The sequence below is a fragment of the Spermophilus citellus genome, assembly GCF_964194105.1.
Source record: "Spermophilus citellus genome assembly, chromosome: 6".
Taxonomy (NCBI): Eukaryota; Metazoa; Chordata; class Mammalia; order Rodentia; family Sciuridae; genus Spermophilus; species Spermophilus citellus.
Window position 1 is genome coordinate 70,968,811 of NC_138187.1, and position 23,944 is coordinate 70,992,754.

The 23,944-nt window shown below is 37.6% G+C and overlaps 1 long non-coding RNA gene across 1 annotated transcript in view; it reads left to right on the top strand.

Annotated features, from left to right (window-relative positions):
• LOC308651008 overlaps positions 1-8,345 on the top strand; it is a 31,525-nt gene extending 23,180 nt beyond the window's left edge. The window contains exon 3 of the long non-coding RNA XR_014022461.1: positions 7,413-8,345. This is a non-coding gene — a long non-coding RNA (uncharacterized lncRNA). The remainder of the gene's footprint in view (positions 1-7,412) is intronic.
• The last annotated feature ends 15,599 nt before the right edge of the window (positions 8,346-23,944 follow it).

Below are 23,944 nucleotides of genomic sequence, written 5' to 3' on the forward strand. Positions count from 1 at the left end.
CTTTGAAGGGAATTGTGGGATCCTAGTCTATTTCCCTTCGTAGTTGTGTTTTCTGCCTCATGATGTAAATGGCTTTGTTTCACTATACATTCCTATCACAATGTGCTGCCCTCACCAGATGTGCAAAGAATTGGGGCTACTCAATCTTGGATTGGAACTTCCAGAACTGTGAACCACATAAACCTTTTCTCTTTATAAGTTAATTGGTTCAGGCATTTCATTATGGTTGTGGAAAGCAACTACTATTGTAATTCTCATCACAGGGTGGTGCTATAAAGACTGAAAGAGTATGGGAAGGCTTGTCACATAATGATTGTTCATTAAATGCTATCACATATTATTCATAAAATCAATCACAACATGTAGTCCTCATTCTTATAGTGACAGGTTTCAAAACTCACAGCTCTTCACACATTCGTCTCTTACAACACGGAATATCTTTTACTATAATTATTTTTTAAAAATTATTTACTAGCCTAACCAAAATTACAGAAGCTCCCCTATGTTAATTTTTTCTTCTTAATATTTAGCAGTACTGTAGCATTCAATTTTTTGGGCTCACTACTTTTCACTTATTAACAGCAAAAAGATTAAACTACTATTTTTAAAGCCATAAAATAGTATGCATGTACAAACTCATGTGCCTCCATATCTATGATCAAAATATGGACATTTATGACATTGGATCCCTTATCTATGTCTCACAAAAGTGGCTATTGAAGGCCATTTCAGAAGAAGGTTCTCCATCACCCTAAAAGGGCTAGAGTGTGGAGTAAGGTCATTGCCCAGTGGGAAGGGGGAGGATGCGATGCTGTTTTGTAGATGCTCATAGATGAAGGCTGTTAGCCTGTGGTAGGCATTCCTTTTGTGGCCTTTCCTGTAGGTAGTATGCAGTTTTCCAAACAATTATATTGATGAGGACTTCCCTGGATTTTTCTCTGGTGCTTCTGAGTTCTGTGTTTAGTTCTTCAGAGGTGTAAGAAATGGAGTACAATATGTTAGAGGAATGCTAGTTGCAGCATAAGGCAGAGAAGTAGGGAATCTTACATCTGGTTTAGGTAACTGAGATGCCTGACAGATAAAGATGCTTTAAGTTTTTTTTTTTTTTTTTTTTTTTACCTGAGTATAACTGTGAAGACAGTATAACAATCAATCCTAAATTAACTACAGTTACATAGTCATTCACTTACAATGATGAGACTATTGGAAGCAAGTTTAAGGGAAATCTACGCTTCTCAAACTACACTGTATTTCCAGACCTCTTTGATTTGGTCATAAGCCCTTTGTTATTCAAGTTCCCTGATTTGACCTTGATTACCATTCACTGAACAGCCTTGACTGCACATGAGAGAAGTTCTTTGAGACGGGTCTGGGTCAAATATTTCTGTCTACTTGCTATAAAAATGAAAACAACGCGGTGAAAATATTAAAACATAAAAAAATACCTTCATAACTTTATGTTCTGGGCGCATGAGAAATTCTAAAGACTTATTGCCTCAACCTATTCCTCTGCCTGCAGTCATCTCCTTTAAATAATTTATCTTTCTGGAGGAAACTCAGTTTTCCACTGCAAATTCTTTCAGTACATCTACATCTTTTAATACACACATGTGTCACACAACAATAACATACTGTCTCAATCTTTTTTGGAATTTTAAAAATCCCTTAGTGTCCACATTGCTCTTTCAAGGTAGGAAGCATCACAGAGGGATACAGAAACTGCTCCAGGATGAAACCCAGTTCTTGCTGATGCAAATCAGCAACTTATTGGATAGAGACAGATTTTCCTAAAATCCAGGAAGTTAGCTTCCATAGGTTCTTCGCTCTTTTCTTCTGGAGATATTAACCTTATCAGTTTGTCACTTCTGTAGTTTCCACATAAACACTCCTGGTGTATGTTAAATATATGATTTTAAAAGTCATGAAGTTAAAAAAAAGTAATAATAAGAGAATAGAACATATGCATGTAAACCTATGATTTAGGTATAACTTTTATTCAAAAACCCAAGTGACTACTACTTCAAGACATTGGAAGAGAACATCCTGATTAAACATACTTAAATAAAGTTAGAGTTTTCATAAACTTTATTAAATATATATTTGTAGTATGATTTTCTCCTTTAATACAACTGAGAATAAATTACTTGCACGGCGTCTCATCCAACCTTGAAATGGAATTCCCTTAGTGGAGGGAATACCAGAGGCAGGGCTGCCTTGACCCCAAAGAACTGTGAAGAAGTTTATTTTTGCTGCCATCTTACCTTCCCTCTCCTGCTATCCTGATTTCCTATAGTTCTTCCTCAGGCTCTATCCTGTGTCCAATTCCTCAGGGCTTCCTTGCTGTCAGTTAATAATAGCTTTCAATGCTGTTATTCTCAGAGTTTTTGCATTTTAATAGGACCCTCAGGGATTAAAATGCTTCCAGAACCAAAAGAGTGAATCTCTAATGGTGAAATTCTAGGTACTGGTGACAGGTGTTGTGGGAGATTTTATGGGGGGCTTCTCTCAGAAAACAAATACCCCAAAAGCCTTCAACTGGACTGACTTGGTAGAGTTGGCTATTCCAAGGAACACAGAAATATGAATTAATCAGCAATGAAATACTAACTTTTTTAGAAAACAATCTCTTAACCGTCTCAGATTAAAACTTAATGTTTTAATTGTTTTTCCAGTTAACATATATGTGGGAATATTGGAGGTATTTCCTGGCTGGGAAATTTATGCAATATCATAGGGAATATCCTCTGGAGTGATAACGCAATACAGATTGTTGAGATGGAAATGTTTTGTAATCTGTATTCCCGGTCTTATCCCCTTTCTGAGGAAAGTAATCACATTGTTATAGAGGAAAAATGCTGGATTAACTCTTAGGTACAGGCATGCCATGATAATACGCCTCATACTGAACTGTTGTTTCCATATACATTTTGTACATGGACAAAAAAAAGAAAAGAAGCCAAGATATTCTTCTCACCATTGTTCAGCATGAGAGGATGTCAGATTCCTGCACTTTATCTGGACCTCTCTATCGCTCTTTTTTTTTCCTCCCCCTGCTAAGTAAACAGTGGAGCTTCATCCATTATTCAGCTATCAGAGACTGTCAGGATTTTCTGGCTGTGGAACTTGGGAGTTCTTACATTTCTTTAAAACTGTGGAAAAATGTATTTGCAAAACTGCTGGAAAGGGAAATGAAGAAAGATATCAACTCCTACAATATAATTAATCCTTGTGAGCATCTCCCCCAGAGGGCTAACTTGAGTTGTTCTTTAGTAACGGGAATTAAGTTTTATTTCTGTTTTTGGTTGTCATTATTCACACTTAAACTACCTGTGGCAAGTACTGTGGAGGGGAAAGAGACTGTTGTAAACAGGTTTGGGGCACACAGGAAGGAAGGGCTTTGAAGCTGTGCCCCATGAGAAAATGCACAGAGCCGCTGTGCAAGGCTCCGCTGTAGAGCCAGTAAACACACAGCCCTGCCCGCCAAGTAACTGCTACAAATTCTACTTTAATAGCTCTTGGAAGGCTTTCTGCTATCTTTTGCATGTTGAAGGCTGCAGTTAAAAGTTGTCTTTTGGAGAGATTTTTCCATTTCAAAGTTTCAGGTATAAGAAGTTTGAAAGGCGTGTAAACTCTTGTGTATGTGTATATATTTTTTATAGCTTTCATCTTTTGAATCAAGGATGGTGACCTCCGTACTTGGAAGTAGAGAGCAAACAGTTTAAGGAGGAAACAGATGGAAAGGCAAGAGGTTGATTGCAGGGCTACCTAAACACTTAACATGGATTCCATTTCCACTTCCAGATGATGGCTTCTGTAGGCTTCTAAACAGAGAAGGACTGCACTGTCTTGTTTCTATGTGATATTAAGTGCAGTAGAGAGTGCTCAGAAAAGACATGACCAATCCTTATGAGCTTATATTAGTGCATAATAAGAGGCTGGAAACTCAACTACTTTCTTTCTTTCATAATGTGATTACTGATGGAGTAGTCAGTTGCTATAACATTTATGTAACTGTGATTTAAAAAAAATCATTTGAAAAGTTCTTTCATGGTAGAATGTAGGTGCTCAGGTAGAAGAAATGATAACAATGACAGCTGAAATTCAGGAAGTACTTCTTATCTGTAGGAAGAAACATTGAAAGAAGTAATCTAGTTAGAGAGATCCAGAGCTTTTGGACAACCATATATCAAAAGTCACCAATATTATTCCAAAGAAAAGAGAGTCTCAGGAGGAAGTTATGAAGCTTCATATGTTCCAAAACATTTTCAATGTCTGCATGGAGACAAAGAACATATCTGCATAAATCCAGGAGGAAGAGCTAATAAGAATGAGGACTCTATGAAGATTTAATAACAGAATATTGGGCTAGGGATGTAGCTCATTGGTAGAGTGCTTGCCTAGCATGCCCAAGGCCCTGGGTTCCATCCCCAGTAAAACACACACACACACACACACACACACACACACACACACACAGATTTGACACAGAATCCAATGAAAACAAATAAACATTCATGATTCAGATAATGGGGGGGATATATAACGATAACATTTTGGGGATTCTCAGAATTTAACTGGGAGAAGAATAAATAACTAAAATTAGTTGCAACATAAAAGATACACTTAAGCCTCAAATTGAATCCCTGTTCTGACAAAAATTTGTGCAGTCTTGAGCAAGTTAATAATCTCTAAAAACGTTGACATTATCTATAAAAAATTGGATAAAAAAATAGTACCTCTGTAATAGGGCTTCATTCGATAGTGCATGACATGTCTACCATGTAGCATCCAATGCATTTTAGTCATTGTTATTATTACTGACTTCATAGTAATTGTTTATTATAATAAATCTATGGTAGAGATATCTGGTCAGTAGATAATTACAAATTTAGTGAAGACAGTGATGAATTTTTTTTTTAGAGAGAGAGAGAATTTTTTAATATTTATTTTTTAGTTTTTGGTGGACACAACATCTTTATTTTACTTTTATGTGGTGCTGAGGATCTAACCCAGCGCCCTGCACATGCCAGGCGAGCACACTACCGCTTGAGCCACATCCCCAGCCCTAACAGCAATGAATTTTAACACTTAGTTTAAATAATAAATTGTGCAAGTAAGGATGGGGTAAGTTTTGTTTAGCAAATGTTTGTATGAAATGGAGTTGAGGGTGTTTGTTAACAATAAAAACTTTGTTTGAAGCAGTAGTTTAAATTGGCTATTGAAAAAAGATAGTGACTGAACTGATTAAAACATATTGCCCAGGTCAAAGAAGTTAGAAGTCCCTTGGCATTCTAAAATAGACTCATTATGAAGGACTGCACACAGTTCGGAACAGCTGATTCTGAGATGATGGGCTAGAGACGCCCTGAAAGTCTGGAGGGAGGTGTCAATGAGGCTGTCAATGAAAGGGTGTCAATGAAGGGCACAGAGCAAAGGTTTGGAAGGCACAGGATAACTGCTTTAAGTGGATGGTCCAAAGGTTTGCACGTATCAGTTTTAATTTATAGAGCTGGCAGAGTGATGAGATGGAAAGGCTCATGTCATTGAAAGAAGATTTTCATTAGTTATACTTCCAGAGAGGAAGGACAAGGCATATAACACAGGGCCATATGAGGGAACGCCAGTGCTGGTCAAGAGAGAGATCAGGCCACAGTGTGATCAGATTTTCCATGGGATAGATAAGGCACGCCAGGGAAAACTGTTTAGGATTGGCAAGTTTAATAATCCTAGCAGGTTTTGTGGGCTGTTCTTAGTAGTCTGATACCTGATCCTGGGTTGATTTATGGCAGGAGAAAAATTTGGCGTGGTGTGTAAGAGATGAAAGAGGTGATTGGAGTATGGTCTCAGGATTCATTTGGTTTATATATAAAAGGCATGTGTGTAGGCAAGTCGTTCATTATCTTATGAATTAGCTGCCCCTGGGAGGGGCCATCTCTTCCCCATCCAGCTAGGTTCCCCACGATGCCAAAATATCATAAAATATAGAGAATAAAAATATGATTAATACATTAAGGTACAAGCTGTAGCTCCAGGGGAAGAGCTAAGAACCATGGGGGAGAAATTTTAGAAAGGCAAATTTTAGGGGGAACATTTTTTTTCCATGAAATAGAGCTATCTTAAAGTAGAATGGATGCCTTTGTCACTCCGAGGATGCCAGAACTCATATGTACTCTGGGACATGATAATCAAGTCATTAATGTTTTAGGTGGGATTCCTTCAATGACTAGGAGTTTAGAATAGGGTATAAGTCATAGATTCCATTATTCTCCAGCTAATGGCATGCCTTGTGTGGGAAGGAAATCAAATGACAGTTATCTCTGTCTTCATTCTCTACCTTTCAACTTCTTAGGAGAAGAACCAAATAAAAAAAAAATAAAATTCAGCACTGGGAATAAGTGACTTTTTTTTTTTTTTTTTACATAGTTGTAATAACTGGGGGCTCTGAAAGGGAGAACTGGAACCAAGCCACCGGAAAAAGAAACCCCCGTATTTTAGTGTGAGTTAAGTATAAGCCAAGTGGCCAGATGCCTAAGTTAAAAACAATGGGCTGACCTTGAGTTCTCTTGAGAAACTAGGGACTTCTTGGTTTGTATTGGCAAAGTCTTTCTATGAAGTCATTCTTCCACCAGAAATACATTAAGCTCTAGCTTTCTCCTGTCCACTGGGAACTTTACTGTGTCCTAGGACCACCTTTTATAATTAGCTCATTTGTTGGTTATCATTTTGAGTCTGTGTTCCCATTAAGTATGAAAAGATCTTACTACTAGGATGTTCAGTTTCCTATTTCTTAAAACGAAGGAGCTATATACCAGGATGATCTAAAGGTATTCTTCTGCTCTTAAAACTCTTGGGTTCTTTGATGGTATTCTCTATGGGATTCTAAAAACTTCTGGGATTGACTCAAGTCCCATGAGCCACACTTTTTTGTTGGCAATGTGCTGTATGTCTGTCCAGTGTTATTTTGGATGCCTCTGACTGTTATCAGTTAGGTGTACTCCCCCATTTTATAACCCAAGAAACTTCAGACAGATTAAGAATTTGTCCAAGATCACACAGCTAATGAGTAGAAAAACACAGTCTGCAATATGTGATTCTTCCTGTCTTTTTGATGAGTTCTGTATTATAAATGCTGAGCATCAATCAGAGCATTCATAAAATGTTGGTGGGAAAACCAGTCTTTATTTCCCAGTAAAGTCATTGCCTTCTGGCTTGGAAATATTTATGGTTGTATCTGAAATCTGGGATTTGAAGATGATAACTATAGTCCCTTTGCCTCCATCTTCAAATAAGAGTTTTGTTTCTGGTGTGTATAAGGCAAGAAAAGCAAAAAGAATAAAAAAATCTATTTGAAAAATCATAGAAATATTTTAATTTGTCTTTCATTGAATTAAACTACATTTTTTTCTTTACAGATTTGTACCAGTTTTGTCGGCCCCAATACTACTTAAGGAAAGAAGAAAATTCATTTTCATTTATAAAATTCTCTTTGGATATGCTAGGATAGGCACCTGCTTTGCTTATAAAAATCTGTCTGACTCAGGATGTCTTTCAAAGTGGTGTATTTTATGGCTTTGAAGATTGTTTGAGAATGCTGGACATAAAGGACTCAATGAGGGTACTTGAACTCTCATCCAATGCTGGAAAATAAACTATTTGCATCTGAATGCTTCCCCCCCACCTCCTTCTTTGTACCAGGGATTGAACCCACAGGTGCTTAACCACTGAGCAACATCCCCAGCCCTTTTTATTTTTATTTTGAGACAAGTATCGCTAAGTAGCTTAAGACCTCACTAAATTGCTGAATTCACGATCCTCCTGTCTCAGCCTCCTGAGTGGCTGGGATTAACAGGTGAGCACTATTTACTGTTCTAGCTGAATGGCTTATAAATGATCATAGAAAACACAAAATTATCCTTCCTTCTCAGATATGGGTTGTTGCATCTTCATTTATTTTTATCAACCATATTTTTATCACCTTTTCATTGTAACTGAAAACATATCAATTAATGTGTTATTGCCATAAAAAACATCAATTCTACTTATTTTAAAACAAATCAACCAACTTTGTGGGGTATGGTACAAAAAGTCGGGAGCCGGAAGCTCTGTCGATGTTATAAATTCATCATGTTTAAGGCTCAAACATCTGTTGGGATTTTGTCGTCTGGGTAAGGGACGCTTACCAACTGGGCTAAACAGTCGTGTGACCATCTGCTCAGAATGAAAATATAGAGGGGGGAATTAAATTTATCATTTTGCAAAATTTAGTATGTATATCTGCTTTTACTGCATATGTCTCTGTTTTCAAACATTTGAATGAAAGTTTTTCATATCTAGTTTCTACTATATATCTGTGAAAATAAACTTTAAGGAGTATGTGGTGTGTGGCATATGTCTGACACAATGTGGAAAGGGGCTGGGAATGACAAGTGAAACTGTTGGCAAAGTGATAAAACATTTAGGCTCTATGATTAGGTAACTTTTGAGAGGAAATACCTCAGTTTTCTCACCTATAAAATGGAGTAATAAAATTCCTTATTCAAAAGGCCTTATAGGGATCACACAAGATAATTAATGCATGTTAAATATTTAGTATAATACCTGGCAAATAGTAAATACCCTCTTAATATTAGTCACTCTTCAGCAGTAGTCATCATTATCAATCATTGGGATCGTAATCATCATTCAAATCTTATTTTAGAATACAAAATAGATTTAAAAACCTTCAGGAGCTTTCTTTCTTAGATTTATTTTCTAATACATATTCACTGCACCAGAACCAAATTAATTGGTGTGTGTATATAAGCATGAGCATGAATGTTGATGGTGTGTGTGTGTGTGTGTGTGTGTGTGTGTGTGTGTGAGTGCATTCCACTTTTTGAAAACTCTGTTTGATCCACTTTAATTAATCGCTTCATTCTCTGAACTAATGCCTGGCATTAACAGAATAATTTCTTTTCCCCCTTTTATATATATGGATTCATTATTGAGGATGCTGTTACACTGAATGTTAAAATAATGACTAATACACAAGGGGCCAATTTAGCAGAAACTCTTAATCATGGCTTCCTGTAACCAGGACCCTGATGGAAATATATAATTACAGATCAGTAATTGTGGGGATAACAGTACACTGGGAGATTGAGCACAGTCCAATAGAAACCAGCCCCTAAAGCTCTTTTCAATATAGGTTTTAAGAAATTAAAGTTATCTTGGGTACAATCTTGTTTTTTCTTTGTCTCTCCTCCTTTACCTCTCTTGGCCTCCCTCTTCAGCCTCACCATCCCCAACCACTAATTCCTAATGGTTAGAATTATCCTCTTCTCCCTCACATGCCCTGCCTTGCTCCCACAATCCCAAACCCTTCCTTGTTTCTTCCCTCCACGCTCTCTCTTCCCTCCTTTGTCTTCTTCCAGTACATCAACTAGGCATACACTATGCTTCAGGCCTTGTGTTAGATTAAGTGGTAAATAGAACCAGTAAGGTATTTTCTTTGCTTTTATGGAATTTACAGAGCAGGTGTTAAAAAAAATACAGGAGTGATTAATTTTAACGTTTATAAGGACTATGAAAGTTATGTTCATGAGATATGAGAGTTTGTAATATGGGAAGGCAAGAACAATGGTTTCTATGGTATGACATTTGAGCTTGACAATGAAAGAGGAGTCAGTTAAATGAAGAGGGTGGGGGTGTGGGGGGGAGGCAAACATTCTTATTAAAGAGAAGCACAGATTTTACAACGACCCCCAAGGCAGACAAAGTGAAGGACAGGAGGGTACTGAGAGTCCGGAAAGATAGGAGCTAGGAAGAAAGTGGCTGATGCAGGAAGAGCCTGGGATTTTTATTTACATGCTAAGAACAGTGAATAGCAATGGAATGATCTTTGATGTAACTGTGTTGAAATACAGTATTTATAAATACTGAAAGTTATAGGATAGAATAAACAAAGATCTCTGAATTTCCCACCCAGCTTTATTAGGTTTAAAATTGTGCCATGATTTCCTCCTTAAAAAAAAAATGTTATGCAACATTGTAGATTTTCTTGAAGTCTTTGTGCATAATCTTTCTAACTTCTTCCTCTTTTCAAAGATAACCATTCTAGGCTGGGAATATAGCTCAGTTGTTAAGAGTACTTGCCTCCCATGCACAAAGCCCTGGCTGGGTTCATTCCCCAGCACCACAAAAACAAACTTAAAAACATAAAAAAAACCCAATCATTCTATAGAATTTATATTCATCATCCACATTCAGGTTTTTATACCTCCACTAAAGTTCTATGAAGCCATAAACAATATACAATATTGTTTTCCAAGGTTTAAAATTTTCTATAATTAATATTATATACTATAAATTAATTATTCTATAATTAATTATATACTCTATCTGTGATCTTGTAACTTGCTCTTTTCATAAAACTGTTTTTGTGGTTTACACATTTTGGTGTAGCAGGTTATTTTTAACTGCAGCATAATATGCAAATGTGTGAATATAAAATTAATATAAAAATTTGTTTATACATTTTCCATTTAAAAGCATATAATGCTTGGTACATACTAAGTATGCACTCTACCACCAATCTATACCCCTACTCTGCTAAGAGTCTTCTTGTACAAGGCCCATTAGAAAAATAAGCAGAAGTTGTTCTTAGAAATATTCCCAGAATTAGAATTATGGTATTAAGTGAGATGCGTAACTTCCAACAAATTACTTTCCACTGTTTGCTTGTCAATCTTAGCTATGCAATATATACCATAATCTAATAATAGTTCTTGATATCTTACATGGCTACTCTTCTACTGTTCTTGAAATTTGCCTTCTGTAGGAATTGAAGGTGAGCTTCTCAAAGATTTGATTTTTCCTCTCCTTTGCCCTTGTTTCTTACTGTGTTTTGTATGTATCCCTTTCCTTTCTTATTGAATTATAGGAGTTTTCTACATACACCAATTGTAATCTTTGTACATTGTATGCACAATAAGTGCTTTCTCCAGGTCCATGATTTATCTTGTTCGATGATTTGTTTACACAAGTGAACACAACAAACACAGAATTTTTGACAAAGTAAGTTTTGTTTGTCTTGGTGGTACATGCCTGTATCTCAGCGACTAGGGAGGCTGAGGCAGGAGGATCCTAAGTTCAAAGCCAGCCTCAGCAATTTAGCAAGTCCCTAAGCAACTTAGAGAGACTCTGAAAATAAAAAATGAAGAGGGCTGGGGATGTGGCTTAGTGGTAAAGCGCTCCTGGGTTTAATTCTTGGTACAAAAGAAAAAAAAGTAAGTTTTAATATTAATATTCAATTTAGTTTTAAAATTTTGAAAATAATATTTAAGCTAATGGTTTGTAATTTTCACTGTTTAGTTTAAGGAATCATTACCCAAGATTTTATTAAATTATTTCCCTGCATTATGCTCTAAGTTTTTAAAAGTCTGACACTTTAAGTTTTGTAATCCAGCTAGAATTTATTTTGGGGTAAATAATAATTTGTTTTACAATCTCTTTTTATCCATTTTTTTCCTTAACATGTTTATTTTTGCCTGGCTTTAAATTACTATGATAAATTTGTTTTAAAAATTATTTGCTTGATCCGTTATTCTCCTTAATTTGTAATATTGTAGTGTCTTTTGTTGCACATGTTCTTTTACAAGTAGCATATAGGAATTATTTTTTAAATTATGAGATAATTTCTACCTTTAAATAGATGGGAAAATCCTTTTACACTTATTATAATTATTGATATATTTTTACCACCTTATTTTGAATTTTATTCAGACTGTCCTCTTTTATCTGATTTTTTTTCTTCTTTTTCCTACTGTCCTATGTGTTGCTAGTTTTCTAAATTTTTCCTTTTTGATCTTTTCTGATTTGTAAGCTAAAAATTGTAGTTTCATTTTTCAATCAGTTCTTAATTTTTAAACCATTTTACTAGTTATAAATTTCACTGTGTATGTGACATGGCACATAAGTGACATGGGCACATAATCAACCATCAATAGAACATCTATCCATCTTATTTTTGAAACTAGTTTTCTCTTTAAAAAAGTATTTTTTGGGGGGGCTGAGGTTGTGGCTCAGCGGTAGAGCGCTCGCCTAGCATATGTGAGGCCCTGGGTTCAATCCTCAGCACCATATAAAAACAAATAAACAAAATAAAAGTATTGTGTACAACTAAAAATAAATATAAAAAGTATTTTTTCATGTAATAAATATGCTTGCTAGAACATTTTATTGTTTTTTCTACTCATCTTTATTTTTTGAAACCCATATCTATTCTCTGAGTTTGTTTTTCTTTTCTCTGAAATAATCCTTTAATTTTTTAAAGTGAGGACCTATAGATATTGAAATGCTTTTAAATTTTCTAGGTCTAAACTTAGTTTTCCCTATAAACTCTCTAAAGTTGAAAGTTATTATTTTTTCTCATCAAGTTGAAGATATTATTCCGTTGTGTTTTGTTATTTGTTGTTGCTGGTGAGTTCCATTGCCATTCTAACTAGTTCCTTTGTAGATAATGTCTTTTCTCTCTGAGAGCTATTTTTCATGTTCTGTAGTTTTAGTATGATAATTTGGGAAATGGCTTTAATATTTTAATCCTGAATTCTACTTAGAGGGTGCATTCCATCTGAGGATTCACGTCTTCAAATCCGGGAAAGTTTGAATTCTGAGTAATATTCTTTCACCATTTTGTCTATTTCCTTCTTTGAGAAGTCCTGTTGGGCATTTGCATCTTTCAGTCATTCTCTGTGTATCTGAATTGCCTACAGTCCTGCTGGGCTACATTGGAGGGGATTCCTTGCAATTCTTCTCCCTGTGTCAAGTTTGGGCACATATCATCTATTAAGGCTTTAAAAAAAAAACAAAACTCAGTGTCTTTTTTTTTGTTTGTTTGTTGTCATTTTAAAGTTTCTCACACTTTAAAAATGGAAGTTATCCATTTATCTCATTGGGCAATGAAACACCTATTTGCTAAAGTTTTGCCAGATGGTTCCAAAAGCTTAGCTTCCTCTGGGGCATATTCGTGTTTTGAATGTTGATTTTATTGGCCTTCTTTCTCAGTATTAGATTTCCTCCTCTGTTTTGGAATTTTGCTTTGCAGGCTTATTTTGAGTGGGAGCCTTTTGTGTTTGTTTTTCTTCTTTCTGTTTCTTTCTGTGTTCAGCCCTCCTGGGCCAGTGGTTTTGTGGTCACCTTTGTCCAGCTGCTCAGGGCTCCCTGCCCTAAACCTGTAAGGTTACAGGGCTCCTGTTCCTAAGTGGTATTGGGGGATATTGTGATTTGTTTTCTGCCTTGACTGAGGATTAACTGTCTTTCCATCTTTTTCCTTTCTGGCTTATAGCTTATTAGAAATCCTAGCCATTGGGGAGATAGTTAGTCACAGTTTTCTTCTTTTATGGATTGGTGTTGGATGGAGGGTGGGAGTTCTTGAGTGAAGTTAGCCCTAGTTGCAACTTTGCAGTGGAGTAATTTTGTCCTTTTTACCTCACTAGAACCAAACTGTGACCTGCCACAGCCTCCTTCCAGGATGGGCATCCAGGAGGCCCCTGGCTCCAGCACAGCCCACTGACTTGTGCTTCTTTTCTATTTCTGATTTGTGGAGGGACTATTAGGTGTTTTTTTTTTTTTCCTCATTGTGTCTTTAGTTTTATGTTTTGTCTATTTTATTTGGTTTTGCTCTGTATTAGATTGGTGGTGGCATATTCTATCAATGGGTTTTCATTAGGAAGTGACACTGATAGAATTATACATTTAAAAGAGCTGTTTGTGTAAGGCAGTTTGAGGGTAGTCAGGGAGGCAGGTGATTAGGCTATTTCACAGTCCAGGTGAGTTGACCTTGACCTAAACATGAGGATTGCAAGTGGAAATTACAGAAGCTTGCTCATACACCTTGCATTTAGTTGCTGGGAACTTTCCATGATTTTTCTCATGGAAGGAGCTGGGGAGTGTCTGCCTCTAGATGTCTCTCCATTGGCATTGCAAAGTCCCACTTGAGTTTTCTCAGGGTGTCTTCCTATCATTTGCTTCTTTCATATGTGACTTTTTATTTTTAAATATCCCTTCAATATTTTTCCTCTTTGCTAATGTTCTTCCACTCTATCTTACTCCCCATCATTCACAGGACTGTTGAATTCCTGTGTTTAGAAATAAGGCCTGGCAGAGAGCATTCTGGGGCAGGGCCCTGGGTGGCCTCTGGGTCTACTCTTCTGGTGTTAGGAGTGCCATGAGAGTCTTTTCCACCTCTCACCTTCTTCTCCTCTCCCTGTCCTCCAAACCTCCTCTGCTATCTAAGGCCAAATGGGTTTGTGAATTGCTGATGAAAGATAGGGGTGTCCTGCAAATGGGAACTTCCTAGGGCCTTCTCACATTCTCAGTCTTAGTAAAGCCAAATAGGCTTCTATTTGGGAAATTAGTAATGGATGATATCTTTCAATTTCAACCCAATATGTGACCTCCTATCCAAATGTCCTTTCCAGAGAATATATGGAGTGTGATATCTGGCCTTTCAAAGGCTTCAAAGCAGCTACAACTGCTGCATTTGGGGAACAGGAAAATGCAGAGGTGTTTGATTCCATTATGAGATTACGAGTGGCAGTGAAGGACCCCAAGTCACTTGCACCTGCCTATAGGTGCTGAGAAAGAATGAACTAAGTTTTGGGAAAAATATTAGCACAAAAAGGTGGCATTACATGTTCCCTCTGACTCACTATAACATCCCAAATCTTTACCAGTTGTAAAAGGACTAAGAAACAACAGTACTTCTTTCTTACATCATAGTTTAGAGTCCCATAGTATACCATTTTCTAGAACTCACAGAGGATCCCCAGGAAGAAACAAGGGCACATGCTGTTATCTCACTTTTGAATAATGAGAAAACTTGGTTTAGTGAAATGTTCAAGGTCATAGAAGTAGTGTGTCTGGAGTGTGGCTTCACCCAAGTCTCTCAGATCTTTTGTACTTGTTTTGGAGAGGCTTTAGGTGAGTGAGATTTGGAACCTGTGATGGGCTGATAAGAGATCCAATTCTTTTTTCCATGAAATCTGGGTAACTGGTTGAGTAGCAAATGAATGAATGAGTGAATGAAGGAATGCAGAGAATTGGAGCATTGTCTGTCTCTGGATCTTTGTGTTCAGTGTGTATAGTAGGGTCTAGTCTGGTGTACTTCATACCTTGGTAGGTCAGGTCAGGGGCTGCCTGCCATGGGGAAGAATCATGAGTCAGTATCTCTGTGAGTAAGGATGGCTCCTAACTACTCATGTGTGTTGCAGCCAACAGGAGGAGGTTTTGTGAGATCTCACAGGCTTTCTGCTCCATCCTCAACATTTTCATCCAGGAAAAACCAGAGTGCAGGTGGGGAATGAAGGAAAAGTGGAATCATGAAGGGCAAAGAGAAGCTTAAGGGACAGGGGAACAGAGCTAATGGCTCCCATAGATCTGCTTGTTTATCCTAAAGACATCCATGAAATGCATGTCCAAAAATGATCAAGAAAGAGGCTCTCTGGTTCTCAGAGTCCATAAGTCCTGGAGACAGACACACAGGTAGACAGAGCCAGGACAAGGTATTAGGAGCAGCACTTGCCCTCTCATGGCAGGGGGCCTCCTGTGCTGCTGCAGGAGGGTACTGTTTCCAGGACCAGTTGGCTGGGAACACTGGTCTCTTCCCAGCTGTCTCCCTCAGCAGGAGATTCAGGCTGGAGGCAAATTTTGGTTCTGAGCCAAAAGTGGAGAACAAGCTTTCTCAGAATTATGCTTCAGCTTTTGGCAGTACTTCCCTGTGGCAACCAAAATCAGATCCTCTGGAGCTGTTTCTTTTCTGATTTTCTCTGTTACAGGTAGAAAAACAATAAGGGAAGGGAGGGAAGCTGAAAGACACTGAGCCCCAGGAGAGGCTGGTCTCCAAATTCAGACACTAATGACATTTACTCAGCCCCAAGCAACTGCTGATGTTCACACAGACCACAGGCCTGCTCCAGAATTTAACACTAACTGGGGCTAAGAACACTGACAAAGATTATCTATCTGTATAGATAGATAGATATATGGACACACACACACATATGCACACACACAAAGAATATATATATATATATAACATATTATATATAATATATGTAATATTATATATACACTATATAATATATATGCAACATATATCTATATCTTTATCTATATATATATCTCTCTACATATGGAGCATGGTAGCAAAATAGATCTTTACAAAAACATTGAAAGACTGAGAGTGATTTCAGGAATGGCATTGTAGGAATAAATTTATTGTACCTATACTCCCCTCCCTAAGAAAGAAAAAAAAAAAAAAGAAAAAGAAAAAGGAAAAAATCACCCCAGTGGCTATGAATATCTTTGCAACTTTTAATTTTGATACAAGTATTTTCTAGACTGAGTAGGTTATATGGATCCTTCAAATCCAAGTTAGTTTTGACACTGATAAACATGGTTACTGTCAGTGTGGGTTAGGTTTCCAGTGAGGAAGTTAAATAATGTCATTTAGCTGTTAATAATATCAAGCCTGTAATGAGAACGAGTTTTATGAGGCAAGAAAGGCCCTGCTCTCTTGGCTCAGTGAGAAGTATTGCTGAGCTGCAGCCTCCTGGGCTGATGAATAGAAAAGGCCTTTCTGCCCCTGGGCATCTTAAGGACACTTGTGCCCACCCCATGTGCAGCCTGGACTGTCCCACCTGCTTATCATTTCTGGGTGCTTGCTGGCTTTCTCTTCTACAGTATGCATTGCACAATTAATTACTGAGGTGAGGATAAAATGCCCCCTTCCATGGAAATTATGGAAATACTATCAGAAGTTAAGGATTAATGAGTATGAACAGGTGTGAGATTAAATGCAGCTGAGAATAACAAGGCATGGCTTCTTGGTGCTTATTAGAGTCATCGTTAAAGCTGCTAAAACAAACCAAGAAATTTTATTTCTCAGGTGATTTTTCTAATTTTTTTTGGTCTTTCCTAAGCATTTGCATTTCTTGTCCTTGTAGCAAACAATCTCATTCATCAGTGACTTCCTGCATTAGGATCAGCTTCGTAGAGGGTAAAATTGCTCACATGCAGCTCTCTAAAATGTCAATACAGAGACTATGTTAATTGGCACTATTAAAAACTGCGTGCACCAGCTTGAAGTAATTTATAATCTCATGTTTCCAATCAGTAATTTATTTATTTATAAATAAAAACTCACAGAAGTGGTGAAAATCTTGTCCTTTTCTACAAAACACATGTATCACTTTCAGAACTTTATTGTGTGCTCTTTTTTTTTGGCTGTTGTTGGCATTTGAATTCCTTCTGATCAGCCATAGGGTGACATTGTCAAAGCTGAAGAATCAGTCACCATAAGACTGCTCACCTCAAAGGGTCATCCTCAAACAGATGATGGGAGGTAGAGGGTAGAGAAACCCTAGCTTTGTACTGAGGTTTATTTGACTAACTGTATGAGAAAAATCATGTTGTGTTCAGGGTGCTGTGGACTTCTGGGGCACATGATTTATAGGAAAGTCCTTCTTCCCTGAAGGAGTTTGTGTTTCGAGTGGGGAGACACTGTAACAATAGTAAATTTATTTTATCATCTTATTATTGTCATAAGAACTCCTGGGCAGAGTGAGATCTCATTGCTGACATTTCCAGAGCTCCATCTGGGTGCTCTTCCTGAGATTAAGGAGGTTAAGGGGCTCACTTAGCAGTTCCTCCCATGCGAAGTGGAAGCTTTTGGGTCTACAGTTCAAGCTACCCAAGTTCATAACAAAATGGAGATGGATACATTTCATGCTGAGGGTTTTTTTTTTTTTTTAATGCTGAGAAAACTAACTGCAAAGAGGATTGAGATGCCATTTAAAACAGCTTCCTATATAGACAGTCCCGTGGGAGGGTTCTTCCTGGGAAAAGAATGCATGCCTTTTTATTTTATATATTTTTTAAAGAAACAGGGTCTTGCTATATTGCCTGGCTCCAAACTCATAGACTCCAGCCATTCTCTCATGTCAGCCTCCTAAGCATCTGGGCAACACCTCTCAGGCACAATATATGTCTTCTATGCCACAGTTCTCAAAAGGGAACATATCTCCTCAGGGTGCTGAGGATACTTCTGGGTCACTGAGAATTGAAACTTGCATTCAGTTGATTCCTGATGGGAGGGAAGAGGTATGGAGGATCTCTCAGGGGCTGAATGTCAGAATCTGGAAAATATCCTTCACGTTTGACATGGAGGACGCTTTCCACAGCTGTGGCTGAGCAAGCTCTTAACACATCCATCTCTGGAAGGTGGGAGGAGGAAGTTTTGGAAGCTCACTCAAATCAGCTTAACTGTCCACATTTCTCCTGGTCTATCGATTTAGTGAGATTTGAAACTTCTCTGCAAATTAGAAGCTCGAATATGCAAATACTGGTGGAGGTGACACACTGAAATTTATGTCCATTGAATTAAAATCATGCTCATGGTAAGGATAAATGAGCAAGAGCAGACTTACTTAATAAACTTTAATAGATGAAGGGTTGAGGAAGGGAGTTCAGGTCTGGGAATCTGAACACAGGTGATCTACCTAGAGGGGAAGCACAAGAGAAACCCCATTTTATGTGATGGTAGGACAGAAATGCTTATTGGTTGATTAGTGCCAGGCACAGGCTTATTACTTAATTTCACTTTGTCCTCCCAACGACACTACTATGAAGTAGGGATTATGCACACCCACTTTCCGGATGAGGAAACGGAAGCTTCAGTGGCTACACAGTAAATTTCCTAGACTTCCAGGAGGTTCCATATAGCACTTGTCATACCAGCTGCAGGCCTTTGTAGAGCAGCTTCAATAATTCATAATTTTTGGCTTATCATTCATGTACTTTGATACAGAGCATTAGCCCCAAGCATTAATAACTGACATTTTTTTCCTTTGTACTCAAGAAGCCATGTGTTCATGGCAGTGAGCGCTAAATGCCCAAAGAGAGGCGCTAATGATACATTCATTACAGGGATGCAGGAGCCAGAGAGGTCAGCTCAGGCCACCTGGCTTGGGAGACTCCTGGGAGCAGACAGAAGTGAGTCAGGTCTAGGGAGAGAGGGCAGGATGGGGACACCTGTAATCCAGTCATTGGGTAGGCTGAGGAAGGAGAATTACAATTTGGAGGCCAGAGCAACACCCTGCCTCAAAGTAAAATAATAAAGGCTTAGGATGTAGCTCAGTTGGTAGAGCACCCCTGCATTCAATCCCCAGTATCACAAAGGAGAAAGAAAAGGAATAAATCAAAGGAATTAGTGGCTATTCTGTGCTGGTGGGGTTTGGGGTGAAGGAAAAGAGAGTCTAGTATGACTAGAGAAAGTTGTCACGGCCTCCTTTTCCTGATGGGAGTCAGATTTAAGCTTCCAATCTGCCCTTTAATTGTGAGGTCCCCACCACCCGGCCTTAGGCACTCCTTCTCCATTACTTGCTTTACTTTCCTGTTCAGTATCATCATACAACATGATATACTTATTTGGTTTGTTAACTGCCTTTCTCCCACAAGGTTGTAAGGTCTAGAGCAGGGATAGTTGTCATTTTGGACCCTTGCTATATCTCCTTCTCATATGGGCATACACACACACAAAGAACATTTAGTTCTGCTCTTATAATATATAAGCGTATAAAACACATAAAAGTATAAAATATAAGACTCAATGTTCACTCATCTTTAGCTCTGTTTTATAGTTTATAATTTTTTTTATTTTTAAAGAAATGGGAGATTTTCACACATGTTGTAACTGGATGATTTATTGTAATAATTATCAATATTTCCAAGACAAATATCTGGAAAATGGGGAATAAGGGGAAATAAAAAGACTTAGGGCCTGGAGAAAACAAGGCCCAACAAATTTTCAGAAGTCCTGTGGGTCTGGAAGATCCTGGGAAACAGGAGTCTGGTGATTATGTGAAGGTTCTGGTTTAGAAGCCTGGACCTGAGAACCCCAAGGAGCCAGGCAGGTGGAAAGCTACTGAGCTGGTGCTGAAACCAGCATCTGGTGCCTGTGGCTACATGGGAGTGGGGGTGCCAAAATCAGTCACATCACCCAGCCTTGATAGAATGATGGAAAATAAACACTCTCAGGAGCATGACTCTGACAGTCTATAGAAAAACACAAATTAAGATCTTGGATAAAGAGAAACTGGGGAGATGGTATGTCTCCTTAAATCTTCCTGCATTGAATTAAAGCTACAGAGAAAAGCTTTCAGTGCAAATAAGCTCTACACTGAGGTTGTTTGTTTTTGATCTCTCTTGTTTTCTGAGAACTGCATTTGGGGTTTTAAATTTCCTTTTGGGTATTACATTTACCACATACATGTTGACAAAGTATTTTTATCATTGTTCATTTTTAAATATTTAGAAATTTCCTTATGATTTCTTCTTCTTCAAATAAGATGTAATTTGTTTGTTTCCAGACATGTGGACTTTATTTAATCTAGCATTTTTGGTAATAGTTTTTACTTCTACTTCATTTTGATAAATGAATATCATCCATATAATGTTATTTTTTCCCCTATAATTTATTGAGGACTACGACGTGGTCTGTACCTAGTCAGGTTTAATAAATACTGCAGGTGTGCTTGAAAAGAACTTGTATTTTTGTTTGGTGAGTATAAAATTCTAAATTTATGTTATGTTTTGAGGCTATTAGTCATGCAATTTAGATCTACGTATGCTAATTTTTGACAGCTTGATCTATCTTTTCTGAGAGGAGTATATCAAATCTAAATACATGGGAGATTTATATCAAATGCATCTACATTCATGATTATTAAGCATTTTTATCTAAATTTTCCTTTAAAATAGCATATGTCGTTCTATATATATTTTGGGTTTTCCTTCATTATACTTTTCATCTTGAATTGGTTTTGTCCAATATTAAAAGTTATTCCATCATTTTCTACATGTTAACTTGACTCTTCTTTTTCCTCTCTCTGTTTTCAACCTTTATATTTTGAAATTTTAAGTAGATAACATGAGTATTTTGTCTCTCTAATTTGAATAACATTCTTTTTTTAAAATTTTTTTTATTAGTTGCTCAAAACATTACAATGATCTTGACATATCATACATTGATTCAAATGGGGTATGAATTCTTATTTTTCCACGTGTACAGATTGCAGTATCACCTTGGTTTTATAGCCACATTTATACATACAGACATACTAGTGTCTGTTGTATTCTGCTACCCTTCCTATTCCCCCCTCCCCTCCCCTCCCCTCCCCTCCCATCACCTCTCTCTACCCAATCTACTGTGACACATTTCTCTCTCTTTTTTTCTTCCCCCTCACACCATCTTATATGTAATTTTGCATAACAATGAGGGTCTCCTTCCATCTTTCGTGCAGTTCCCCTTCTCTCTCCCATCCCCACGCACCTCTCTCCCTATTTAATGGTAATCTTCTTCTCATGCTCTTCCTCCCTGCTCTGTTTTGAGTCGCCCCCCCCCCTTATATCAAAGAAGACATTCGGCATTTGCTCCTTAGGGATTGGCTAGCTTCACTTAGCATAATCTGCTCCAATGCCATCCATTTCCTTGCAAATGCCATGATTTTGTTATTTTTTAGAGCTGAGTGATATTCCATTGTGTCTAAATGCCACATTTTTTTTTTTATCCATTCATCTATTGAAAGGCATCTGGGTTGGTTCCACAGTCTAGCTATTGTGAATTGTGCTGCTATGAACATTGATGTAGCTGTGTCCCTGTAGTATGCTCTTTTAAAGTCTTTTGGGTATAGTCCGAGAATAGCTGGGTCAAATGGTGGTTCCATTCCCAGCTTTCCGAGGAATCTCCATACTGCTTTTCAAATTGGCTGCACCAATTTGCAGTCCCACCGGCAATGTACAAGTGTACCCTTTTCCCCACATCCTTGCCAGCACTTGTTGTTGTTTGACTTCATAATGGCTGCCAATCTTACTGGAGTGAGATGGTATCTTAGGGTGGTTTTAATTTTCATTTCTCTGATTGCTAGAGATGGTGAGCATTTTTTCGTGTATTTGTTGATTGATTGTATGTCCTCCTCTGAGAAGAAATAACATGTTCTTTCTACCGGTGAGTTGAGCAAATTTCAATATTAATTACAATATTGGAATTTTTTATAGTGCTTCCTGCATGACAGGCATGGTTCAGAGGGGTTTGCACATAGTAAGACATTTAACTGTCATTGGAATCTTTGAGAAAGATGTCATCTTCTTGTTACAAACCAAGAAACTGAGGCACAAATACGCCAAGGAACTTGCACAAGGTTACACAAGTAAATGGTAGAATCGGGAGACAAGACTCGAGCGCGGGCAACCAGGTTCTGTACTCCCATGTAACAATGTACTGTGATACCCCAGGGTTGTAAATTGAGGTTTGACTGGGATTTGGGTCTTATTCATGTTTTTTTACTCGCCATCTATGTTTTCCTCTTTTTCATGCTTTCCAGTCTAGTTTGATGGTCATATCCACATTGGCTTTGGGGTGAGAGCCAGTGGCCCATGTTAAGTTCTGTTGGTTAAGGATCCTTCACTTCTCTTTCCATCTTAATACCATCACTATTCAATCAATATGAACCCTCTGCTCTTGTCTCTTTGACTACCCTATTTCCCATGTCTCTTTTTCTTTTTTTTTTTTTTGTCTCTTGTCACCTAGAATTTCCTCTTCTCTCTTTTTGTCAATTATTGAAATTCTGCCCAACTTTCAAACGCACAGTCCAAATTCCTTCTCTTTTTTATAAAGTCTTTTTGACTACATGTGTCAGGGTTCTTGGATGGATTCCCTCTGGTTCACTTAAGCAGAAAGAGATAAATTAATGAGTATTAAATAACTCACATAATTCCCCGAAGGCTAGAAAAACAGGTCTGGATGTCTCACAGTTAGTAATCCCAGGAGATGTAGGGATAAAGTGAAAACCCATTGCTGTAGTCATCATCCGTTGTGACCCACTGTCATTTGACACTTATGACACTGGGGGATAGACATGAAAGCTTCCCCCAGTGTTTTTCAGAAGTTCACATTTATGCCACTATGTTAGCAAGAACAGCTCAACTGCATGTATGATTGCTTCTTCACAGGGAAGATTTCTCTTGTTGGTGTAGTTTGGCAAAACTTGCACCATATCCAGAACCCATAGCTGCAAAGAAATCTGAGAAATGCAGATTGTACCTTTAATATTGATGTTCTAGAAGGCATTTGCAAAGAGAGTTGGGCAAGTCTTCTCTATCTAGAATTAATCTTATCCTCCCATGTTCTCCCTCCCTACCCCACTATGAGTCACTCCTCTTATATCAGAGAAAATATTTGGCATTTGTTTTGGGGGGGGTTTGGCTAACTTCACTTAGCATTATCTTCTCCAATACCATCCATTTACCTGCAAATTCCATGATTTTGTTCTTTTTTTAGTTCTGAGTAATATATTCCATTGTTTATAAATGCCACAATTTTTTTTATCCATTCATCCACTGAAGGACATCTAGGTTGGCTCCACAGTTTAGCTATTGTGAATTGTGCTGATATAAACATTGATGTGGCTGTGTCCCTGTAGTATGCTGTTTTTAAGTCCTTTGGGTATAATGGGAGAAGAGGAATAGCTACGTCAAATGGTGGTTCCATTCCTAGATTTTCAAAGAATCTCCATACTGTTTTCCAAATTGGCTGCATCAATTTGCAGTCCCACCAGCAATGTATGAGTGTGCCTTTTCCCCACATCCTCACCAACACTTGTTGTTTGTCTTCATAATAGCTGCCATTCTGACTGGAGTGAGATGATATCTTAGAGTAGTTTTGATTTACATTTCTCTGAATGCTAGAGATGATGAGAATTTTTTATATATTTGTTGATTGATGTATATCCTCTTCTGAGTTCTCATATTTAAAAAGTATATTTGTTATTTTTCAGCTGGACTGTTGCAATTATTTGAGGATATTTTGACCTTACATATTTGAAAAAACATCTTAAAATATCACTTA